General features: G+C 50.9%; 1 protein-coding gene and 1 non-coding gene across 3 annotated transcripts in view; both read left to right on the top strand.

Annotated features, from left to right (window-relative positions):
• Nucleotides 1-16,348, top strand: part of NINJ2 (ninjurin 2) — a 96,956-nt gene that overhangs the window by 71,720 nt on the left and 8,888 nt on the right. The window lies entirely within an intron of this gene.
• Nucleotides 1,354-1,414, top strand: LOC112635670. The gene has a single exon (XR_003122005.1). It is a non-coding gene; the product is annotated as a U7 small nuclear RNA (small nuclear RNA).

Raw genomic sequence — 16,348 nt, forward strand, 5'->3', positions numbered from 1 at the left:
GGAGATGCTGCCAGGAGTTGTAAGATCTAGGCCTGGCACCGGCTGCTTGAACCCTGCTGAGGACCCAACACGCGGTAGTACCTAAACCGCCCTGACGGTTGGTTCACACAAACCACGTGAAGGTGAGAGGCCCTAACAACACTGAATCCAGAAACAGGAGCCGGAGAACCTAGGGACTGTCACACCGTTTTGAAAAGAGGCACCGCTCTCACTGAACTTCTTTTCTCTGCTACCTCCCTATAACCTTGACAGTAAGTGGTGGTGTCCTGGGCTCCGATCAGCAGTAAGCATCAGCCTCAAAGGACTATGCCCTTGACAGGCTTCCGAGTGCCCTGGGCAGTGGCTGGGCAGCCTGCTGTACTCCACACCAGGCAACTGTGTCTGTGCAGATTACCGAGGTGCCCCTTTTACACAAGAGCCACATTCCTGGAAAGTTGTTCATCAACTGAGTCCTACTAGGGCTGCAACGCTGAGGGTACGTTTTCAGACTGCGAAGGCACAATGTTGCCACCGGCCAGAAGCCCAGGGTGTCGTCCTCCACCCCTCCCTTTCCCACACCCTCAGCGTCGAATCGCTCACCCAGCCCTGCCAGTTCTATTTCCTCACCCTGTCTTGGGGCAGTCCCATTTTTATACCCACTGCCCATGCTGTGCTGCAGACCCCCAGCAGGGCTCCCCACGCATGGCTCTCCGCTCCAGCCCATCCTTTGAGCTGCTTCCATCATGTTCCTGCTAAAATGCTGCTGCAGCACATTGCAAAGCTGAGGCCACTTGTTGGAGACCAGGAGTTCGAGACCAGCCTGTGCAACATAGCAAGACACCGTCTCTACAAAAAATAACAAAAATCAGAAATAAAGTGCTGCTCTAAGGATGCCACTAGCTGAGGAAAACCTTCCTACTGCTCCCTGCCACCCTCAGGGCAAAGCCTAAGTCCCTCACCAGCCCCAGCCTGATCCGTTGCCCCACACCGCTCCACCTCTGCCTTCTACCCGTACCCGAGGGCCCCTTGGGTCCTGACAGCCCCCGCCCTCTCTGAGACGGCCACCACAGCAGCCCATCCACCTCATCCCACGGAGGAAAACAGCCCAGGAGACAATCCTCCCCCAAACTTACCATCTGTTTCCCCCATTCCAGAAGTTTCTTGAGAGCATGTGCCATATGGATTCGTCTCCGCATGCCCAGCCTGAGACATCAGTGCCTAGGACTCAGGAGCATACCCAGCACATGCTTGTAGAACAAAGAAGTAAACAGGGAAGGGTAGTTTTTTGCTATTTCTTGTATATTTAATTTCATCATTATTATATTTTTCCTGATTATAAAAGGATGATGTCTTAGTTGTGAAAAATTAGAGTTGGAACGATTACAGCTCTTTTAGGGTTTGTCTAGCAGGTTTCCTGATTTTTACTGAAACCAAACGCCCATGAGAAAAAGACCTACAATTGGGAAAACATATAACCTAGAAAGAAAGGGAAAGTCCTTAGTGTGATATAAATTCCTCCCACTTTTTTTCCTATGCTTATGCTAATGCATAGAAATATAAAGCAGATCCTCTGAATATTTTGTTTCGTTTTTACCAATATAGAATCATATCATGTTCTTACCGACTCGCTCCCCACGAAATACATTTTAGATATTTTCTGTACCTGTACTTGGGGATCTACCTCATTCTTTTTGTTTTGTTTCATTTTGTTCATTGTTTTTTACTGATCGAACAAGAACACCTCTCGCTTTTCAAAGACGTACGTAGTATTTAATTGTGTGGGTGTAGGCCAGTTTATTTAGCCCACACGCCATTGATTACAGTTTGGCTCATTCCCAGGTTTTGACATTGTCAATAATGATGCGTTGAATAGCTTGTCTTTTTGAGCTTTGGAGAGCATTTTCTGTGGGAGACTTATTCTGGGGGAGGCTCCTAGAAGTGGACTTACTAGGTAAGACTATTTTAAATTTTAAGAGATAATTGTCAAATTGTCCTCCAAAAAAATGATTGTAACAATTTTGGTACATTTGGTAGTAATTTACATTTCTACCAAGTCTGTGAAAGTGCTTTTTAGCCACGTCTTCACCAACACTGAGTGTTATCAGTCTCTTGAATCTTCACCAATCGTGTAGGCTACGCATATATCTTATACACATTTGTGATGTTTCTTCAGGGGCTTGCTTGTTTGCACTCTATTTTTCTGTTGGCTCACTTTTAAGGCCTCCACAGACTTCAGGAAAATCAGTCCTTTGTGCTCTCTGCAACAGTGTTTCCCCCGTTTGTCTTTGTCTCCTGATTTTGTGTGGTGTGTGGCGATCGAGGGAATGGCTGGAGCACACGCTCTGAAGGCAGGCTACTTGGTCACCCTGGTTTTGTCCGTGACGTACTAGCTGAATGACCATAGTTCAGTTACTTAACCTCAGAGTCCCTCAGATAAGGACAGTACTTATCCCCTGGGATTGTCACGAGAATGACATGACTTCAGATATGTAAAGTGTTCTGTGCAGCGTTTGACATGAAATAAGCGCTATAAGGGGATACGCTATTATTATTTTGCATTCAACTGATTTTAATTTTATGCAGTCAAATGTGTGGATCCTTTATGGCTTCCGGATTTGATGTCATGCTTATAAAGGTTTTCCTCATTCTAAGATTAGAAAGATATTCACAAAGGGAACTATTTGAAGGGGACTGCGGGGAGTCCCTTTGCAACACAGCTCCTCCTCCTTTCCTTCCCTCCCTTCCCTCCCTTCCCTCCTTCCGCCATTTTGCCGTCTTGTAAATTGATTTGGCTTTTCACATCCTGGGAATTTTTTTTAAGGGGAAACCGATCTAAGTGTACATAGTGGAAGGACGACACACGGGTGTGGGGACTGTGGTGGCTGCCGTTTCATGTCTAAAGGGCAGGCCTGCTAGGTCATCCCCTCCCTTCATGGATAAAACAACTGCTAGTTGTCAGTAAGTGCCAGCCTCACGCTACGGCTCCTACCCTGATGGAGTTCACCGTCCAGTGAGAGGACAGATAGTGACAGGTGGGAGGTGTCCTCAAGGCCCTGTGGTGGAAATAACCAGCTTAGTGGAAGGAAGAGCGTCCTGGGTGGATGGCAGGAGGGGCCCAGAGGGCATTTCAAACACGGAGGATGGGGCGTTCAATCCGCTCTATAAATCCTGGTGACCTGCCTGTGATGTGCAGGATCCCTGGCCACCCCCGCCCCCACCTGCACAGAGGCCCCGGGACAGGGAAGAATGTCCCAGCGCTGGGCAGGGTGAGATGGAGAGTGGTCAGAGGCCAGACCACCAGCATCAGACCAAGACTAGGAAAGCCCAGCTCCCGTCCCAGCTCTAGAACTTCACAGAGAGCCTAAGAGCCCTAAGAAAGGGACTTCATTCCTCTGGGGCTCCCTTTGCATATCCTTACAATGCAGCCTCAGCTTCTGTCGTTAGGCAGCTGTGCAGATTCTGTAAGAGGCAAGTGCAGACATTCTGTCCCGCACAACAAACCGTGGACACCTGGGGGCTCTTTCTGCCGCCGCTCGACTGGGAGTTGCTCCCGCCATGGGGACTGTGCTGTGGGTTCAGCCTGTCTGCATTCCCAGGGGCTCCTGGGCCTGCTTCCTCTGGAGGGGCAGCCTCACCCTGGATCCAGACCTCCCCGTTTGCAGCCCGTCCTGGTAAGCTGGCTCTTGCCTCCTGCTCCCCTAGTCTTTTTGTTGACCCAGGTCCGGACTCTAGTCCATTACTGTTGAACCTGGGCAGAGACGCTCCTCAGGAAGGGCTGAGTCTCCTCCTCCCACAGGTGTTCAGTAGCAGGAAGAGAAACTGCGCTTGGGGAACCTACTCGTTCCCGTTGGCCTTGTTCATCCCAGATGTTGGTATGAACCCCTCTTGGCACGGGCAGGGCTTCTACCGTCTCCTCACACTAAGGGTTAAAGGCCTGCAGCGGGGACAGTGAGCTCTTCCACCCAAACTTCAGCTCCGTCCACGACACCAGAGCCCCGTGAGTGGCGTCCCCCGTGGGCGGCAGTGATTCTCACGCGAGCAGGGCGCCGAAGGCAAAGGTCACCGCAGAGGCGTCGCACCCCTGGGTCCCTACCATCCAGTCAGAGGGCACGGGAGGGCACCTGGCTGCTGGGGAGAGGACCCTGGTGGGAGTCACAGAAGCCTTTGTCCAGTTTCAGCACTGCCCAGTTCTCTTGCCTTGGAGAGGTCCTTGCCCCGATGGTTCTGTGTCCTGACTTATAAGACGGGAAGGTTGGACACAGGGCTGAAACGCATGCCCTGTCGGCGGATGGGAGCTTGTGCACTTTGAGGTTGGATGCCTTTGAGCGGGTGTGCGCTGCCCGGGGAGGAGCAGTTCCCACCCCTTCCACCAGTGAAGGCATTGGCGTTTGCATTTTGCGTGGCGCCCTGGCTTTTGAGAGAAGAGCCAGCAGCCTCTGGCCTTGTTGACACCATCATGTGAGACACCAGAGGGAAGGGCTAAGGACCGAGCCAGATCTGGCTGGGCCATCTCACCTGGAGGCCGACCTTGATCCAGGATGGAAACAATGAAGTGGTCACTGGCTTTCCCAAGGCCTGCGATCCTCTCGATAACCAGAAATCCCAAATCCTTATCTCCTGCTCCTCCAGGCAGGCTGGGCTGGCTTCCCAGGGCCTGCTTAGGAGGGCCCTGTGCTGAGAAGCGTCCTGCACTTGGTCTAATGCTCTGCTTTTGCCATCTTGAAATTCTGAATCTTTTTTTTTTTTCCCCTGTTTTAGACTTCATTCCTGAGGCTCACTCTTATCAGTTTGAAGGAGGGGCCCCATATGTTCATTTTTACTGGGCCATGCAAATTGTTGTGAGTTACATTAATACTCATTTGGAAACCTGTTACCAGTCTCCTCTATTAGGCAGAGCTTCGGTGATTGCCAGAAGAACACTCTGAAGGAGGCTTCTTGTCTGTCTGGAGCCAGCTGAGATGGCCCTGGATCCACAGAACCTCCTCCACGCCTCTGGATGGAGGCGCTTCTGCTCTTCCACCCATCGTATCTCTCACTTGGCACCCGTTCCTGTAATCAGTCACAAACTCCGTCTGAGCTCTTCCTCTCTGAGCCATGCCCTCTGTACTCTGACTTGCCCCAAATAGACAGATGCTCAGTAAATATTTGCTGATTGGCTGGAAAGCAAACAGAGCTATCATCTCAGCACAGAGTTCAGGGCATTGCACACAGTGGGTGCTTAATCGATGCTGCTGACTCATCCGCGGAGCAGGCCAGGGTGCTGCTCAGTGTGGCCGTGCCTGTGCTCAGCCCAGGCTTCACATCTCCCTCCAGCCATTCCCTTCCTCCAACCATTGCCTTCCTCCAACCATTGCCTACCTGATGAGCACAGAACTGACCCTGAAATCCTGGGCACCGCTGTTGAATTATGGGGCTTCCTGGTGTGAGATTGTCCCTGGCAAACCTACTCTTTCCCTTTGGCCTTGTTTATTCCAGAAGTTGGTGTGGACCCTCTTGGCATGGGCAGTTCTACCATCTGCTCACGCTAAGGGTTACAAGCATGCAGCAGGGGAGCCCGGAGCCCCAGAGCCTAGGACACACAGCACCAGAGCCCAGTGCACGGCGGGGAGAGAATCACTGGCGGCAGCCGTTCTCTCGTGTGAGCAGGCTCCTGCAGATGAAGGTCGCTGCAGAGACAGCCTCCATTTCATGGCGGTGGAAATGGAGCCTTAGCAAAAAGAAAGATTTACTTTTATTTATGTGTTTATTGAGGTGGAGTCTCGCTCTGTCATCCAGGCTGGAGTGTGATGGTGCAATCTCAGCTCACTTCAACCTCCGCCTCCGGTTCAAGCGATTCTCCTGCCTCAGCCTCCCAAGTAGGTGGGACTACAGGGGCCCGCCACCACGCCTGGCTAATTGTTTTTTATTTTTAGTAGAGACAGGGTTTCACCATATTGGCCAGGCTGGTCTCGAACTCTTGACCTCGTGATCCACCCGCCTCCGCCTCCCAAAGTGCTGGGATTACAGGTGTGAGCACACCCCTGGCCTGCTTTTATTTTTAATTAAATTTTTGTTTTTGTTTTTTTTGTTTTGAGAGAAGTCTCGCTCCATCCCCTAGTTTGAAGTGCAGTGGCACAATCTCGGCTCATTGCAACATCCGCCTCCCAGGTTCAAGTGATTCTCCTGCCTCAGCCTCCTGAGTAGCTGCGATTACAGGTGCCCGCCACCACCCTCGGCTAATTTTTGTATTTTTAGTAGATACGGGGTTTCACCATGTTGGCCAGGCTGGTCTCAAACTCCTCACCTCAGATGATCCACCTGCCTCTGCCTCCCAAAGTGCTGGGATTACAGGCGGGTGCCACCATGCTCGGCTGATTGTTTTATTTTTATAGAGACGGGGTTTCACTATGTTGACCAGGCTGGTCTCGAACTCCTGACCTCAGGTGATCAGCCCACCTCAGCTTCCCATAGTGCTGGGATTGCAGGCATGAGCCACCGTGTCCAGCCAAAAAAAGTTTTTTATGGAGACAGGGTCTTGCGATGTTTCCCAGGCTGGTCTGGAACTTCTGGCTCAAGTGATTTGCCCACCTCAGCCTCCCTAAGTGCTGGGATTAAAGGTGTGAGCCACCGCACCTGGCCAGGAAACGATTCTCTCCCTATCCCTGTAGTTCCAAAATGCCCTTGGAGAAAATTATAACTATTTACATTTGCAAAGAACTTTACAGTTTGTAAACCAATCACAAACATGATTCTCAAAGTCTCCTGTAAGTCAAGACAAATACTTAAGTACTAATTATATGGTTGTTGCTTTAACATTCTGGGTTTTTTTTTACTCCAAATGTTCATTGAAGAAAAATTAGAAAATACCGATAAAGCAAAAAAAGAAAATAATATCTGATATCCTGTTGCCTTGAGATGATGCTTAATATTTTAGTCCGTATCCTATCAGATTGATCTGAGTATATAAATATGGATCTTTAAAAATAGGTTAATACTATATCACTGTTCTGTAATCTTATGATCCCCATTTTTAGTAGGTGACTGAGAGAAGTCCCAAGCCATGCAGCTATGAAGGGGCAGTGCCAGGTCTCAACTCCTTGTCCTGGCTCTAAGTGTCCACATCCCCAAGCCAGGCTGCCACTCACACTTCGAGGTTTGGCGGGAGTTGACTGCCTCCATTTCATGGCCGTGGAAATGGAGCTCCAGCAAAAAAGAAGGGTTTGCTTTGATTGGACTCGGGGCTAGAGACCCCCAAGTTGTCCTGGCATCCCACCGTTCAGCATGGGCGAGGCTGGGCCAAGCCTCCTGGCCGCCCAGAAGTCCCCACCTCTGCCAAACTGGACTTTGCCTTGCAGTGAAGTCACAGGGATGACAGGGGTCAGCTGTCAGGCGGGAGGCCCAGAGGTAGCAGATGCCAGGTGGCAGCCTCGGGCTGTGAAGGACTGACCCCAGAGAGCAACTGGGTATCTGTTTGGTGGCCTTGGAGGTCTCCCACTCATTAGTATTTTTAGAAAGAGGGTGAGGGCCCAGCAGGGACCTGACACTTGCCCGGCTGCCCTGGGGCATCACCCTGTTCTGTGGAAAGGGCGCTTCCAGCCTGGATCTGGGCCAGCGCCAAGGGCAGGACTAGCCTGCCTGCCTGCCTGCATCCGTCCATTCAGTCACTCCTGAGCACACACTCCCAGCCGAATTCTGTGTTAGGCACTGGAGGAGAGGTTTCCCCGGGGCCCTGGCCTAAGAGCTGTGGGAGGAGGAACACAGTGGTGAGGAGTTTGAGCGCTGGCCTCAGACGGACTCGGGTTCAAATCTTACCTCTGATCTCCTAGCCATGTGACCTTGGGTAAGTTCTGTCCTCTCTGGAGCCTGTTTCCCCTCACAGGGCCTCCGCAAGAAGTGAAGAGGGATGCACAGGGAGCCTGGCAGCGCGTGGGGTCAGTGCAGGGAGCCAGGGAGAGGCTGTGGATTGGAAGCCCTCTGGGGCTGGGCTGTTTGTGAGTTCAGCCTCTACAGAGAATCTGGTTCTCAGGACACCTTGGGGCTGAGTCAGACAACGCCTGGGATTTGCTGAGGGTTTTGCTGAGTTCGGCAGCAGCTCACCTATTTCACCAGATACAAGCTTCTCACCATGAGAAGGAGAGGAGCGTCTCCTCTTTTTATAGACAAGTGAGCTGGGGAGCACCGAAGCTGCGTGAGTTGGATGGTCCGCAGCACAATCGGGTCCCCGCACCCGCCTGCCGGCCCTCCCCCGCTCACCTTCTCCCCAGACCAGACCCTGGCCCACTTCACAGAGCTGCTGCTCAGGTGCGGGTGTGGGGGCTGGGAGGATGTGTGAGTGGCCACCTTCGAATTATGAGGGAGAACAGGAGAGCCGCGGTGTGAGGACCCAGGCTGGGCCTGCTTTGCTGGCAGGGAAAAGGCTTGAGTCCTCGGGCCAGGGCAATCCAGACAGGCTGGCTCCAGGCCCAGGCCTCCTTGGATTGGCTGAAGCTGGCAGGGGCAGCTGATTCAGGCTGGCCCACCAGTCAGGAGGGGCTTTGATCCCCGGGCTCTGCTCAGGGACTTCTCTGTCGTGATCTCCTTGGCCCCCTGAGCTCCCTCCAGATAGTGCATCAGTAACCCTGCCTTGTCTGTCTCACCTGTGGGTCTATGGCCAGGACCCAGGAGACTGCTGAGCTCAGGAACAATAGATACACACCTGCACACAGACACGTGTACACACACAGAGACACAGACACATGTACACACACAGAGACAGACACAGACACATGTACACACACAGAGACACAGACATACACACAGATACATGTACACACACAGACACACACATGTACACAGAGACACACACAGACACATGTACACAGAGACAGACACATGCAGACACACACACACAGACGCAGACACACAAGACACACACACGTTCACACAGACATACGCACAGAGACACGGACACACACAAACACACATGAATACACACAGGCACACATGCACACACACAGACACATACAGACACACAGACACATGCACACACACAGATGCTCATGCACACACAGACACACAGACACATGGACACAGACATCCACACAGACACACACACATACATATACACACAGACACATACACAAGACACACACACATTCACACAGACATACGCACAGAGACACGGACAGACACACACATGAATACACACATGCACACACACACAGACACATACAGAGGTACACAGACACATGGGCACACACACATTCACACAGACACACACACACACACACAGAAAACGCTGTGGCTGCCCTGGTGTACGAGGGGGTCAGCAGTGCAGTCGAGGTGTTTGTGTTCTACAGCCATTGGCGGGCAGCCCCAGAAGGCACCATAGAAGAGGTTCACCGAGTTCAGCTCGCCCTGGTCCTGCCTTTGAAGTCTCTTCGGAATGAATACAGTGAATGACAAATGGATCTTTTTTTTTTTTTTTTTTTTTTTTTGAGACAGGGTCTCGCTCTGTCACGCAGGCTGGAGTGCAGCGGCGTGATCGTGTCTCCCTGCAACCTTTGCCTCCCAGGTTCAAGTGATTCTCTCGCCTCAGCCTCCTGAGTAGCTGGAATTACAGGCGCCCACCACCACATCTGGCTAATTTTTGTATTTTTAGTAGAGACGGGATTTCACCATTTTGCCCAGGCTCGTCTCAAACTCCTGACCTCAAGTGATCCACTCGCCTCGGCCTTCCAAAGTGCTGGGATTACAGGTGTGAGCCACTGCGCATGCTGACAAGTGCATCATTAATTCACTCCTTCATTCATTCAGCACTCCAGGCTAGGTGCCCCCTTGTTCCCATGCAGCTTTTCCATTGGGAAGGGATGGATAAGTTCTCTTTATCTCCTGGCTTCCCCCTTTATACTCTTATTCTCTGCTAAGCTTTGTCATTGTAGGGTATTAGGAGAATAGGATGTAAACCGAAACGAGAGATTTATTTTGCCAAGGTTGAAGGTGAACTCAGAAAAAAGAAACACCGTAAGATCTGTGACCTGTGCTTTTTCCAATGAGGATTTTGGGAATTTCACTATTTAAAGGGAAAGAGCAAAGCAACAGGGGAAGATGTTTTAAAAGGAGGGTGGGTAGGCTGCAAGGCTACGGTTGCCTTCCTGTGAGGCTGGGATAGTGCTCCACGAATCTGCATTTTACGTGTGAAAAGAGGGAGTGGGGACGGCTCAGTTATGAATTTGTCCTGGGCTCAGTGAATCCGCGTTTTATGTAAGGTAAAGTAAGCCTGTGAAATGACTGCGGTTTGGGAACACAGGGAAGGCAGTTTCGTCTTTTGGTTTTGGTTTGTTTTGTGTGACTCCATGTCCAAGCTGAACTTCCTCTTCGGCGTAGTGAATTCGGGGTCCCAAGATTCTAGTTTTCCTTCACAAGGCCTTTGGGAAGGCGGAGATCTTTGTCTGCTAGGTGCCTAGCCCAGGCTAGGAGCTGGAAACAGGTTTGCTGACCTGAACTCAACAGGAATCTTGGCAGGCTGTCTGCAGGGCTGGGTGGGGTGGGAAATTCACCACCTTCCCTTTTCCCATCTCACTGTCAGATCTGAGCTACTTCATGAGGTCTCACCTGGACGATAGCCAGAGACGGTAGGCTCAGCTGTCATCGCTTCTTATTCTAATTGCCTTGAATCCCGAGGAAATAACTCTTACCTTTTGGAAATGTATAATCTAGTGGGGACGTACAAAACTCATAGACACCCTTATGTGGAATGTTGATATTTTGCTTCATGATAATTGTTCCGAAAGTCCTTTCCACTTACCCGTGTTTAGGTTCCTGTCTGGAATTAGGCTCCACCACAAAATCTAAGATTCAGCAAAAACAAGAGAGGCTCTAAGTGCTTCAGAGGGAGGACACGAAAAGGATCTGTGAATAAAAGCACTAGACCCTAACAGATCCGTGAGGAACAGCAGCCGGCAGCACCGGTGGGGGAGACAGGAGCTGCTGGGGCTTCTGGCTACTGGTTCGAAAGACGGTTTTGATCCATTCACTCCTCTCTGGAATGATCTAGATATGCTATCTGTGAATATTTTAGACTGGTCCCCATCGTTGAGGGGTTTACACAGCCTATGCTTCCAGGGCTGTAGCAGTTAAGGACACAGAATCCAGAGCCTGCCTGGGTTCAAAGTCCAGCTCTAATACTTAAAAAATGGATGATCTCCGCCTGGTGCAGTGGTTCCTGCCTGTAATCCCAGCACTTTGAGGGTGCAAGATGAGAGGATCCCTTGAGGCCAGGAGTTCAAAACCAGCCTGGGCAACATAGTGAGACCACATTCCTACAAAAAATGTTGTAAACATGTAGTGTAGTGGTGTGCACTTGCAGTCCCAGCTACCCAGGAGGCAATGGCAAGAGGATCCCTTGAGTCCAGGAGTTTGAGGCTACAGGGAGCCATGATTACACCACTGCATTCTAGCCTAGGTGACAGAGGGAGACCCTGTCTTAAAAAAACATAAAAATAGGCGGGCGCGGTGGCTCATGCCTATAATCCCAGCACTTTGGGAGGCCGAGGCAGGCGGATCACGGGGTCAGGAGATCGAGACCATCCTGGCTAACACGGTAAACCCCGTCTCTACTAAAAATACAAAAAATTAGCCAGGCGTGGTGGCAGGTGCCTGTAGTCCCAGCTACTCGGTAGGCTGAGGCAGGAGAATGGCGTGAACGTGGGAGGCAGAACTTGCAGTGAGCCGAGATCGCGCTACTGCATTCCAGCCTGGGCGGCAGAGCGAGACTCCATCTCAAAATAAATAAATAAATGATAAATAAATAGATATATAAGAAAAATAAAAAAGGGTGATCTCGGGGCCTGGTGCAGTGGCTCACGCCTGTAATCCCAACATTTTGGGAGGCTGAGGCAAGAGAATCGCTTGAACTCAGGAGTTCAAGACTAGCCTGGCCAACATGGTGAGACCCCATCTCTATAAAAATTTTACAATTTTTCATTTCTAGTAAGTTTTCAGGCGATGTTGCTACTGCTACTTCAAGGACCACATGTGGGGAACCACTGGTATATAGGAGAAAAAAACGCAGGCTTAGGATTTAGACAGTGGGGCCATCCCTTAGTATCTGGTGACTTCGGGCATTTGATGTCTTTGAGCCTCAGTTTCTTCACTTGTAGAATGGAACTACATCCCAGCTACTTGGCAGGCTGAGGCAGGAGAATCGCTTGAACCCAGGAGGTGGAGGTTGCAGTGAGCCAAGCTCATGCCACTGCACTCTAGTCTGGGCAACACAGTGAGACTCTGTCTCAAAAAAATATATATATACACATGGGAGTACAGTTGCTTCTCAACTTATGATAGAGCTACATTCTGATAAACCCATAGTTGAAAATATCGTAAGTCAAAATGCATTTAATACCCTTAGCCTACTGAACTTCATAGTTTAGCCCAGCTTAACTTCAGTGTGCTCTGCCCACTTACACCAGCCTCCTGCTGGGCCAGATCGTCTAACACAAACCCTCCTTTGTAACAGAGTACCGAGGCCGGGCGCAGTGGCTCACGCCTGTAATCCCAGCACTTTGGGAGGCCGAGACGGGCGGATCACGAGGTCAGGAGATCGAGACCATCCTGGCTAACACAGTGAAACCCTGTCTCTACTAAAAATACAAAAAACTAGCCGGGCGAGGTGGCGGCGCCTGTAGTCCCAGCTACTCGGGAGGCTGAGGCAGGAGAATGGCGTAAACCCGGGAGGCGGAGCTTGCAGTGAGCTGAGATCCGGCCACTGCACTCCAGCCTGGGCGACAGAGCCAGACTCCATCTCAAAAAAACAAAAAACAAAAAAAAACCAAAAAAACAGAGTACCGAATATCTTCTGTAATTTATTGAATAATGTACTGAAAGTGAAAAAGAGAGTGGTTGTGTGGATACTCGAAGTACAGTTTGTAAAGTTTATCGCTTACGATGGTGAAAAACCGGGGACCATCCGTATTCCTACCTGCTTTGTGGAGTCGTGCCTGGCATACAGCATTATCGTTATTTAATTACCACCGTTTAAATTTTAGCAATTTTGTTAGCCCTTGAGGGATGAGCAGGACTGAAGTCAGCATGGACTGGCTGGGAGGGCTTGGGGGATGTCTCTGAGAACCTCAAAGCCGAAGTGGGCGGAGAGCAAAGAGCAAAAGGCCAGACGGGTCTGGAAGGCCCAGGACAAGGCGCGGATTGGGAAAGTGCCCTTGTATAGGGTGGATATTGAGAGGGAGCAGATCGATTCTTTGGAAATGTCTGTGTGGTGGGTAAATCCACGGTTAACTCTGAACCCGGAGAAGACAAGTCTTTTCTGAAAACCACTGACAAGGTGACCTCTTGCAGGGGAGGTGGAAACTGCTCCCTAAGAAAGAGCAAGGAGGCCGGGGGGGTGGCTCAGGCCTGCAGTCCCGGCACTTTGGGAGGCTGAAGCAGGAGGATCGCTGGAGCCCCGGAGGTCGAGGCTGCGGTGAGCTATGACTGGGCCCCACACTGCAGCCCGGGCCACAGAGCAAGACCCTGTCTCAGAAAACCAGTAACAACTAAAATAAAAAAAGCAAGCAGGCGCCTCTGCGCTCCCGTTTCAATGCACGTGCTTTCCTGTTCTTCCTTACACGCCCTGCTTCTGTTTGCAAGCTGTGGCCCCTTTTGTTGCAGGGAAACCCGTGCACCTCCATATCACAAAGGGGTCAACGCCCGGGGAACGCCCGCGCTGGCGGACGCTGTTTCCTGGCGCCCCCTGGCGGGCAACGGCGGCGCCGCAGGCCTTCCGGGACGCCGCTCCCCACGTGGCCTCTCGGCGCTGCAGCGCAGGCCTCAGTGTGCAGCCCCGGGCAAGGGCTGGAACTCGCAGTGAGACTGTGCCCAGGGCCCGGAGGAGGTCTCTGGACCAGTCACCTATTATTGCTGGAATAACACGCAAAAGACACCCCACCCCGACGTGGATTAGAGACTGTTGATTTTTAAGGGCGAGATCACCGCTCTTGGCAGAGGAAGGCTGCAGTCAGGGAGCCTGCATGCGGCCTGCCCCAGACAGAAGGCCTCAGGGGTCTGAGCTTTTTACAGCTTTTGGCCTGAAGACCAGCTGCAGCTTCCAGCCCCAGTCATTCATTCCCTGAGGCTCCCTCAGGACTGCTGAGCAAAGGCAGGATCTAGGGGAAAAAGAGCTCTGCCTGCAGTGGGGGCGTTTATTTTAAGAGCAAAGGTTCACTTCGCAAAGTTCTCTCCCCCACCCAGAAGCCATTGTGCATGAAGCCCCACCCTTAAAAAACCTGACTTTTGCCTTTTTTGAAAAAGCTCTCTCGTAAAAATTCAATGCAATCATCATTCATTGTGCACCTATTGTGGACAAGGTGCTGAGCTAGGCTCCATGGGGACTCAGGCCTGTGGAGATGGGGTCCATGTGCTAAAGTGGGCAGCAGAAGGAGCCGTCTCAAGAGGTCTCAACAACGCCAAGGCCAGCACAGGCCAGGGAGCAAGCGACCTTCTTTCAAACAGGGCCTTGGTGGAGTGCACTTGGGGACAGGGTCTACAAAGGAGGGAAGGCTTTCCCCAGGGGGAGCATGGCGAAGAAAGAAAGGCCTTTAGTCCCAGAGCAGAGCAGGAGCAGCTGGGAAGGGTGGGGTGTGTTCAGGGAACAGTGAGTAATCTGGTGTGGCCCCGCACGTCTGAGCATCACAGAGTCTGGCACAGGGTTCGCTCTCCAGGGGTGGGAGGAGGAGCTGGGGACCAGGCTAGAGAGGTGGGTGGGGGCCCCAGGAGAGAGGACTACACTTGAGTAACAATGACCCTGGAGACCCAATGCAGGCAGGCTTGTGTGAGCATTTCTCTTCCTGCTGGCGGCTCAAACGTGAGAGCCAGCAGGAGTGAGGAGAGAGGCTGCCTAATGGGTACAGGAGGCACTTCAAACACAGTGGAAGTTGTTAGGACCATAAATGGTGACTACTTCGAAATTGGGGCTGGGACGGGCCCTGAGTCACAACACAGTATTTAAAATGCCTCTAGGCCTACACGTGGGAGTATAATCCTGTGTGGGATAGATTTCCCTCTCGTCTCATATTTGTTTAATACTTCACAGTTTTCAAAGCACATTCACCCACATTATCCTATTGATCTTTCTAGCAGCCTTTGTGCTAGACAGGGCAGATATTATTCCCACTTCAGAGAAGGACCAGCTAGGGTCTGGGTGAGATGAAGTCATAAATTCGGTTTTGTTTTAATAAGTTTATTTTAACCACTGGCCTTTTGCAGGGTATGCCTTGGTTTGTTTTGTGTTGCTGTAACAGAATAACTGAGACTGGGTAATTTATAAACAATAGAAGTTTATTTGGCTCATGGCTCTGGAGACTGGGAAGTCCAAGAGCATTGCACTGGTATCTGGTGAGGGCCTTCATGCCACATCCTTCCCTGGTAGAAGGTGGCAAGGCCAGAGAGCTTGCAAGCACAAGAGAGAGGAAGGAAGCCAAGATCATCTTTTATTTGTTGTTATTATTATTATTATTATTATTTTAATCAGGAACCCACTCCTGAGATAACTTGACCCGCCGCCATGATAATGGCATTAATGCATAAATGAGGGCAGAGCCCTCATGACCTGACTGCCTCTTAACATTGTTACAGCAGGGGTTAAGTTTCCGACCCATAAACTTTAGGGGGCACATTCAGACTGTAGCAGAGTGCGTATTTGCTTTTGTTACCAATTTATTGATTTATTTATTTTTGAGATGGAGTCTCGCTCTGTCACCCAGGCTGGAGTGCAGTGGCACAATATCAGCTCACTGCAACCTCCCCCTATACCTGGCCTATTTATTTATTTTAGAGACAGAGTTTTGCTCTTATTACCCAGGCTGGAGTACAGTGGCACCATCTCGGCTCACAGCTCACTGCAACCTCTGCCTTCCCAGGTTCAAGCGATTCTCCTGCCTCAGCCTCCCAAGTAGCTGGGATTACAAGCATGCACCCAGCTGATTTTGTATCTTTAGTCAAGACGGGGTTTCATCATGTTGGCCAGGCTGGTCTCGAACTCCTGACCTCAGGTGATCTGCCCACCTCAGCCTCCCAAACTGCTGGGATTACAGGTGTGAGCCACCTTGCCCGGCCACAAATTTATTTTTTAAGCTAGTTCATTCACACGGTTCAAAATTCAAAAGGTACAGATAAAATTCCCTCTCTCAACCCTATTCTTCCAGTCACCCAGGTCCCTTCTTACCAGTTTGAACCCAAGCCTTTTGCCTTTGGGTCTAGTGCCCCTTTTGCGGCAGCAGACAGCCCTACTGCAGATTCAGGAAAGCCTCGGGCAAGTTTCACTTAGGTAGAGGTTATGCCTCCTCTTAGTAAGTGTGCATGTGTACCCTATGGGACTAGTCTTCTTTCATCTTAGGCCGCATATGTTTTTGTTTTTTAT

This window comes from Theropithecus gelada, chromosome 11 (genome assembly GCF_003255815.1).
Source record: "Theropithecus gelada isolate Dixy chromosome 11, Tgel_1.0, whole genome shotgun sequence".
Taxonomy (NCBI): domain Eukaryota; kingdom Metazoa; phylum Chordata; class Mammalia; order Primates; family Cercopithecidae; genus Theropithecus; species Theropithecus gelada.